Genomic DNA, 8605 nt, shown 5'->3' on the forward strand with positions numbered 1-8605 from the left:
TTTACTTTAAAGTGCTTCAAAATCCCAGTCACCTCTTATCTAGTTGTAAATATTAACAACAGACATATTACCCTGTGAAATATGAATGGTTTTGTTCCAATCTGATTCTTCCTTTCTGTTAAAGAACAATCAAGCCAGGCCAGGTGTGGCTCAGTGGTTGAGTGTTGGCCTAGGATTCAGGAGATCGTGGTTTGATTGCCGGTCAGGGCACATGCCTGGGTTGTGGACTCGATCCCCAGTCGGGGGGATGCAGGAGGCAGCCTATCTATGACTCTTTCATCATTCATGTTTCTCTCTCTCTCTCTCCCTTCCTCTCTCTGAAATCAATAAAGATATATTTTTTTAAAAAAAGAAAAGAACAATCAGGAAGAATGACAGCCTGGCTGGTGTGGCTCAGCGGTTGAGCACTGACCTAAGATTCAGGAGATCGTGGTTCGATTCCTGGTCAGGGAACATGCCTGGGTTGCTGGCTCCATCCCCAGTAGGGGGCATGCAGGAGGCAGCCGACCAATGACTCTCTCATCATTGATGCTTCTCTCTCTCCCTCTCTTCCTTCCTCTCTCTGAAATCAATAAAGATTTTTTTTTTTTTAAAAAAAGGAAGAATGGCAAGGTGAATGCTGTGTCCCCAGCCAGTAAAAATGATCCAAAGAATGATAAGCCCCTCTCATCTGTCCAATTACAAGAGTTTAGAGTCAAAGCTGCTCCCATACTCCCTGGATAAGTTCTTACTTTAAGGGCTGGACAGAAACAGAAAATAAGGGAACAATTTGCATTGTAAAAGTAGAAGTCCTGAGGTGGTTTAACCTAACCTGTCTCTAATTTTTTTCTTAACACGTAGTGCCATCTACAGGATTTTGACAAACAGCAACCTGCCTGATGTAATCTTTTCATTTCAAAGACCAGTAAACAGAAAACAAAGGGAGGCGATACAGTTTGTCTTACGTCACACAAATAATGTACCTGCCTGTGCATATAGTCATTAATACTCACACAGTTACCCAAGAGAGATTCTGTACTTTTTAAAAAAATATATATCTTTATTGATTTCAGAGCGAGGAAGGGAGAGGGAAAGAGAGAGAGAAACATCAATGATGAGAGAGTCATTGATTGGCTGCCTTCCACACGACCCCTACTGGAGATCAAGCCCGCACCCCGGGCACATGCCCTGACCGGGAACTGATCTGTGACCAATTGCTGAGCCACACCGGTCAGGCCCCAAGAGAGATTTTGAAAATAAATAAATTTAAATATTGAAATGGCAACATCTCCCTGAATGAAGAAAAAGGCTTCTATCAAACAGCTTCCCTAAATTAAAAAGTTCACTCCAGTAAGTCTGCTTTCCCTCCGAATCAGGCCAGCAAACAAGGACGCTGTACCATGCAGTGCAGGGCATTGAAATGTGAGATAACTGCTGACTCCGGTAATTAATTCATCATTGAATTGAAGGCATTACATACGGGAAGATAAAAAATCTAATTCCAGTTTCTTTCAGCAAGAATTGATCTAAGAGTTCATTACAGAAGGCAATTTTTATTAACACAATAATAACAACAAAAAAGTAATGACAAGGTTTTAGTTCCAATCATTATGTCTTGAAAATGTCAATGTTATAACAATAACTATTAACTCCTTTGTACAGAGGATGAAAACAAAGCTTGACTAAGGTTACAGAGCTAGTAAGTGACAGAACATTGACTTGAATCACGGTAAGTCTGTCTCTAAAGCCTGTGGGCTTTCCATCACATTTCAAGTAATATCAACATTGCTGAGAAAAACTGTATCATAGTATAAGGACAACTACTGGAGTGGGGTTAATAGGCAGATTTGAATGCGTGGCCAGTTTCCTGTTAATCAAGCTGTTTGAAAAATTAACAGCAATAACACATAAATTTTACCAGAGGAAACATGAAGGAGACTGCTTTTAAATTTCCTGAGTGGACTAAGGTCTAACTCTGGTTCAGAAAAAGATACTTAAAAGTAGACTCTGCTTATTATGCTTGATATCTTTGTCTGCCAGAATGCATGTTTGTAAAATGTTTTATTTTGGTTGAATGATTTTTAGGGTTGTTATGAAAGTAGACTATTTGGAGTGTCACAAAATGTCTAAAAGATTGTATATGACTATGAAACAGAATATTTAAAGAGTCATCAAACCATGAAAAGAGAAAAATGGCCCCTAAGTAAACATATTTCTTTCAATCTTTTTTCTGTCTTTATGTGTGGCTCTGGATATATGTATAATTTACACTGCTGAGGTGATGTTCTCTAATACAGTTTTATATCAGCACATTTATACAATTATTTACAGTTCTTTTTCTAATCATGACTGTAATTATTTAGAACATAAAATAAACAACAAAAAAACCCAGACAAAACAAGGTTTGGAAAACAGTATAAGTATTGGGGTAAAACCTGAGCAAATATAAAAACATACTGTGAAAACTACTAGAAATAAACACTGTTACTGGCTGACAAATCCTGCCATTAATTTTAATTGATATGATTGTTTACCTAAGAAAGGCAAGAGAATTCGTGGGAAGGTCTCTTCAAATAACATATTGAGGAACCTTAGTGAAAAATCTGAAAAACTTAGTAAAATAAAATGATAAAATTATTTTGAGCACTCTATTAGAAGATGTTAATAAATGGAGAGAATTTGAGTCTGGTTAGAGGATGATGAACAAGGTGGCTGTGGGTGAGGAAAAAGACATCATATAAGGCCTGAAACAAACAAAGAAAACATAGGTACCAAAATTATGGACCTTGGTCTTAGAGAGGATTTTATGAATTTGATCTTAAAGGCAAGGGAAATAAAAGCAAAAATAATGAATGGGACTACATCAAACTAAAAAGCTCCTGTACAGCAAAACAAAGCATCAAGAAAACAAAAGGACAACCAACCAAATGGGAGGAGAGATTTGCAACCAACACTTCTGATAAGGGATTAATATTCAAAATATATAAAGAACTCATACAATTCAACAACAACAAAAACAATACAATTTTTAAAAATGGGCAGAGTTCCGACCAGCATGGCTCAGCAGTTGAACATCGACCTATGATCCAGGAGATCATTGTTCAATCCCCAGTCAGGGCACATGCCCGGGTTGAGGGTTCGATTTCCAGCAGGGCGCATGCAAGAGGCAGCTGATTAATGACTCTCTCATTATTGATGTTTCTATCTCTCTCTCCCCCTCTCCCTTCTTCTCTCTGAAATAAATAAAGATATATATTTATTAAAATATAAAAATGGGCAGAAGATCTGAACAGACACTTCTCCAAAAAGGACATACAGATGCCCAACAAACATATGAAAAGATGCTCAACTTCACTAGCTATAAAAGAAATGCAAATCAAAACCATGATAACACATCACCTCACACCTATTAGAGCGGCTGTTACCAACAAGACAAGTAACAAGTGTTGGAAAGGTTGTGGAGAAAAGGGAACCCTCATTCACTGCTGGTAGGAATGGAAACTGGTACAGCCACTATGGAAAACAGTATGGAGGTTCCTAAAAAAATTAAGAATAGAGTTACCGTATGACCAAGCAGTCCATCTTCTGGGTATCTATTAAAAAATTTTGAAGATATTTATTTACAAAGATGTTCATTGCAGCATTATTCACAGTGGTCAAGACATGGAAACAACCGAAGTGTCCTTCCATAGATGACTGGATAAAGATGTGGTACATATATACAATGGAATACTACTCAGCCATAGAAAAGATGAAATACTGCCATTTGCGACAACATGGGTAGATCTTGAGAATATCATGCTAAGTGAAATTAGTCAGACAGAAAAAGTCAAGAACCATGTGATTTCACTCAAATGTGGGATATGAAACAGAAAGCAGCAAACAAGACACACAAATAAAAACTCATAGACACAGACAATAGTATGGTGGTTGCCAGAGGGAAAGGTGGGTGGTGGGTAGAAAAGGGGGAAAGGGGTCAAATATATAGTGATGGAAGGAGACTTGACTTTGGATGGTAAACACACAATACAATATATAGATGATGTATTGTAGAATTGTATATATGAAACCTGTACAATTTTATTAACCAATGTCACCCCAATAAATTCAATTAAACACAAAGAAGTTTCCTGGGAAGAATAGCAAACCACGTTTGCTTTCGTTTTTCATTTTTTTCTTTTTCAAGGAAAAATAAAACAACTTTCAAGTTCATAAGTTTCTACCATCTGGGTGTTAGACATATATTTAATATAGACATAACTATATCAAATAACAATTTTTCATGAGTCATTTTTGAACATCAACCACCATCCTTCCAGTTTCAAAAAGAGAAAGGAAGAGAGGAAGAACAGTTGGTTGCATAGTAGAAGTACTGATCAAAGAGTTTGACATTTAACACTCCTAGGATCAAAAGGAAAGGAAGATATTAAAGCATCTAACATACATGCTCAGTCCTAGGTAAAGCAGTTTGCCTCATTTATTTGTTACAATATCGCAGAGAAGGTGGGGAGGGGGTGTTGAGCCTTGATTCAACTACTGCCAGCAAACTCTTGACACCTATGTGATAGGCACTGTGCTGGGAGCATAGGGGACACAAAGATGACCCAGACAGAGACACCCAAGGGCTAATTCTCACACTTCTATGACTAAGAATGAAATTTAAGGGGAGACATCATCTAGCACAATTGAAGAAGGACATGCAGCATTCACAGCAGCTACTGAAAAAAGAATTGGGCCAGAGAGCCAACCAAATAAATGAGGCCCTCTGAGGCACTGGCCAGAATGCAAGTGGAGCATGGACAAAAGAGCAGTTCAGAGTGCTAGTATGGAAATGTAAGTTTGAGATCCACCATCCAGTAGACAATTTGAGGGTCATTCCCCAACATGCACTGTCTTTCTACCCACACCATGACCAGATAAATTCCTAGGAAAAACTGAGATTACCTGCTCCCACAGCAAATCCCCTCCTTGTTGCTGTCTCCATCCATTACTCCTGAATTCTTCCTGACTTTCTCTCTTCCATGTCCTCTGAAATCTGCATCTCAAAATGGAGCTCCTATGTGCTCTCTCATTCAAGTGTGATTATTTTCTGTCCCTTGATGGAAACTTTGCACCCTCAAATGTAGGGACTGCATTGAATTCTGCCTCTTCAAATATCTGGCAAAATAGAACTGGGTCCATCTATAATGGGACATTTTAAACATTTTTGAGGTGATATAAAGTTTCTTTCCATCTCTTTCTAATTGCTGGTACCCTGAGAGGTACAGGTAAGCAAAACCACTAACAATTGTTTGAAAACAAACAAACAGCATTCCCCAACATAGGATTTGGTACTGTATAGGCAAGCAGTATCCAAAATGTGAGATGAAATCAGCAATTGATAATATGACTGAATTTCTTATCACTGTATAGTTACTTCCATTACTGGTACATGCTCTACTCCAAAAACCTGTCACCCAAAATACACCCACTTTTTAAATATTATATGCACTGCTGCTTTTTCACTTATTTTAATAAAATTGTCTAAATGAGTCCATAGTAATACAGAAAACAGAGAATAAAATTGGATGTATTCATAAGTCACATGCCAACTGGTCCCCCATCTCTCTCTCTTTCTCTCTCTCTCTCTCTCTCTCTCTCTCTCTCTCTCTCACACACACACACACACACACACACACACACACACACACACTGTAGGGAAAAAAGATGTTCTTGTTCTGATGCTACCAATACTGGAGACATGAACTTTTAAAAAAGTATTTCAGTTATTTGGGGGGGGGGGGGTGTAGGGCAAGATGATGACAGAGTGATATGGGGAGAATGGTGCCAAGGAAAAGTATTTCTAAACAACAGCTGGCATAAAAACATCACCAAAGAATTAATAGCACATCTAATGGTTTGAACTATTTTGAGTTATTTATGTATCTTTTCTGATCTGCTGGAATGTGACCAATAAAGGATCACTTAAGTGTTTTCTAATTCATTTACATGTGTTAGTTTTCTGCCCCTGAACAGAATGTCTATACCCCAAAGATAGGCAGTGTTGCCTTCTGGTTCTGGCTTTGCCCAGACAGGTATCTTGTAGAATAGGTACAAAGCATTAGAGTTCAAAGAAGAGGAGGTAAAAGACAGTTGATTGGCTGACAAGGTGTGGCTTCTAGAATGACACAGTAGATCCTTTCCGAGCTGCATGATGTTCAGAGAAACACCCATATAGTCCAGAACCTAAGTTTCAACTCCCCCACATTGCTATCTTGAGATGTCTCTGCAAAGTGAGTATAATTATATGCTCATGCCTCTTGTGTTATATTGATGGTTACATAAGATAAGAAATATAAACGTTGGTGCTCACAAGTATAACCCTCTTGTAGTATTTGACATCCAATCTTTAGAGAAGCAGTGGATGAAAGCCATCAGGAATGCCAGCTCTGGGGTCATACAGCTTAGTTTTGTATCACAGCTCCCCCATTCACAGACTGTGTGTCTTGGTCTGGTTGTGTAACCTCTCTGGACCTCACAATCTCATCTGTCAATTGAGAGTAATGATTGTATATACTTTATAGAGTTATCAGAGATGATTAAGGGAAGTAAAACATGTGAAATACTCTATAGCAGGCCTCCACATAACACAATCAGTATACCTCAGCTTATGTCAATTTATTATCATCAATAATAACATGCATACATCCTGAGACCTTTGCTCAAATTTAGGCTTATCAATTATGAGTACAGATATCATTATCTTTCCCCCTCTCTTCCTGAGATAGGGGAAGGACCATACCAGGTCATTTTAATTCCCAAGCTCTCCGTTGAGATCATAGGGTAGGAACTGAGTTCATATGAACTTACATGTTCAGAAGTCCCTTTCAGGTAGACAAGAAGTTGATGTTTTTTTTCTGTAACACAGCTCTAGATGTGTCATCAAAAATAGGTTTTCCCAGTGTAGTGCTTAGTTTCTCATTGGGAGACTGTCATGGTAACTGGTATGGTACTTGTCAGAGGGATCTACAGAGAAAACAGACCAAATTCTTTACATGTCATGAAAATCAAGACACATGTTAACCTTGGCACCATTTTGAAATAGCTTAGTGATGCCCTGGGCCTCATGCTAGAGGCACCAGGGACCTGTTCACATTTGTCAAGAGTGGGCACTAGAGACCAAAGAATGGATCATGGAACACCTAAGCAAAGGACAACAGCACTAACATGAAGGTGCTCACATCTGCAGATTGGGGCCTCTGCTTCCAACTGTTTCTCACAGCAGGGATTGGGGCCTCACTGCCTGGCTGCTCCCAGTGCTGTTCTTACTTCAGTACCCCAGCTACTGACTGACTGTGAACCCAGCTCATGTTTAGAACTCCCACTTGAGGGACTTTGTATTTTTGTAGCACTCCTCTCATACACCTGTTTATAGTGTTTGCTTAGGGTTTTCTCAAATTCTTTCTGCCCACTGCATTTCAGGGATTTCCTGTATTTTCTCAGGCACAGGGCAGTCTCCCTTTTCTTACTTTTCAGAGCAAATTTGAATCAAAGATAAATCTCTATTCTGTTATATAAGATCTGAGACTTATGCCTGGAGCAGAAGGGTAGAGTCTCCTCTCAGGCTGGATCCCATATCTAGGTGGAATGGAGACAGGAAATACCTGAAAACCATTGCTCAGGTGAATATTTTGCACTTACATCTTGTTGGTATCTCTGATGATCATCACAGGGAGGGCCCAACTGAAGAATTGGATGTTAAGAGAGTGCTGCGATATGTCACTGCATATATACCTGAGAGCAGGGAGAAGGGGCTCAGTGAAACAGATTGAGGAGTGACCAAAGAAACAGGAGGAAATCAAGGACAGTCACCTTGCAGGGGAAGTGACAGAGGTCACCTGGACTTTAGAAGTCCACTGATCACTGGGTTCAAATTCTTGAACCTGCTGAGGTAAACCTAAATGGCATCTATGCCTCCCACTTAAAAAATAAAATAGCCTACTTTTAGGGTTATTTAAGGCAACTTTTAGGGTGACATTCTTCCAATAAGTATTTATTGAAGGCCAGCTCTGCTACATCAGCCCACTGTATGTGGGAAGGCTTCAGGGAATTCCTCAATGCAGCCCCACTCTGCATTGTCCAAGGTACATGATGAAGAGGGAAATGTGAGAGTTACGTTGGTACAATAAGGCTCTGGACAGTGTGGTGATAACCAACACAAACACCCTCTCGATCAACAGAAAACTTAGCTAAGAGATTTGCTCTACCCGCTCATTTATGATATTTGTTTCCAATAAACAAATTGACAGTATAACAAGAGCTACACTGCTCTGAGTGTGTACCTCATGTCATCACTACTCACATGATAAACATGTTCTGAACACCTGCAGGGCACCAGGCTCCAGAACCTGTGCTTTGGTAGACTGTGCACACAGGAATATTTCAGGCAGGATAACAGTCCTCAAACAGCTCAGAGTCTAGTGGGCAGGGAGCTGTACTGAAGACAATGACCAAACAAGTGTCATGAGACCATGGCAGGCATAAGCCAGGGGATCCTCCAAACATAGCAGAGAAATCCCTCAACCCCAGGTCTTCAGGAATGGCTTCTCCTGGGGTTGGTATAATATAATATTATCATCCTCATTTG

The 8605-nt window shown here is 39.4% G+C and overlaps 1 long non-coding RNA gene across 1 annotated transcript; it reads right to left on the reverse strand.

Annotated features, from left to right (window-relative positions):
- Window positions 1-4998: 4998 nt before the first annotated feature.
- Window positions 4999-7804, reverse strand: LOC107543144 (uncharacterized). The gene is made up of 3 exons (XR_001603782.2): window positions 7660-7804; window positions 6829-6984; window positions 4999-5160 (listed from the first exon to the last, which is right to left on the reverse strand). It is a non-coding gene; the product is annotated as an uncharacterized LOC107543144 (long non-coding RNA).
- Between the last annotated feature and the right edge of the window lie 801 nt (window positions 7805-8605).

The sequence above is a fragment of the Miniopterus natalensis genome, chromosome X (assembly GCF_054644295.1).
Source record: "Miniopterus natalensis isolate mMinNat1 chromosome X, mMinNat1.hap1, whole genome shotgun sequence".
Taxonomy (NCBI): domain Eukaryota; kingdom Metazoa; phylum Chordata; class Mammalia; order Chiroptera; family Miniopteridae; genus Miniopterus; species Miniopterus natalensis.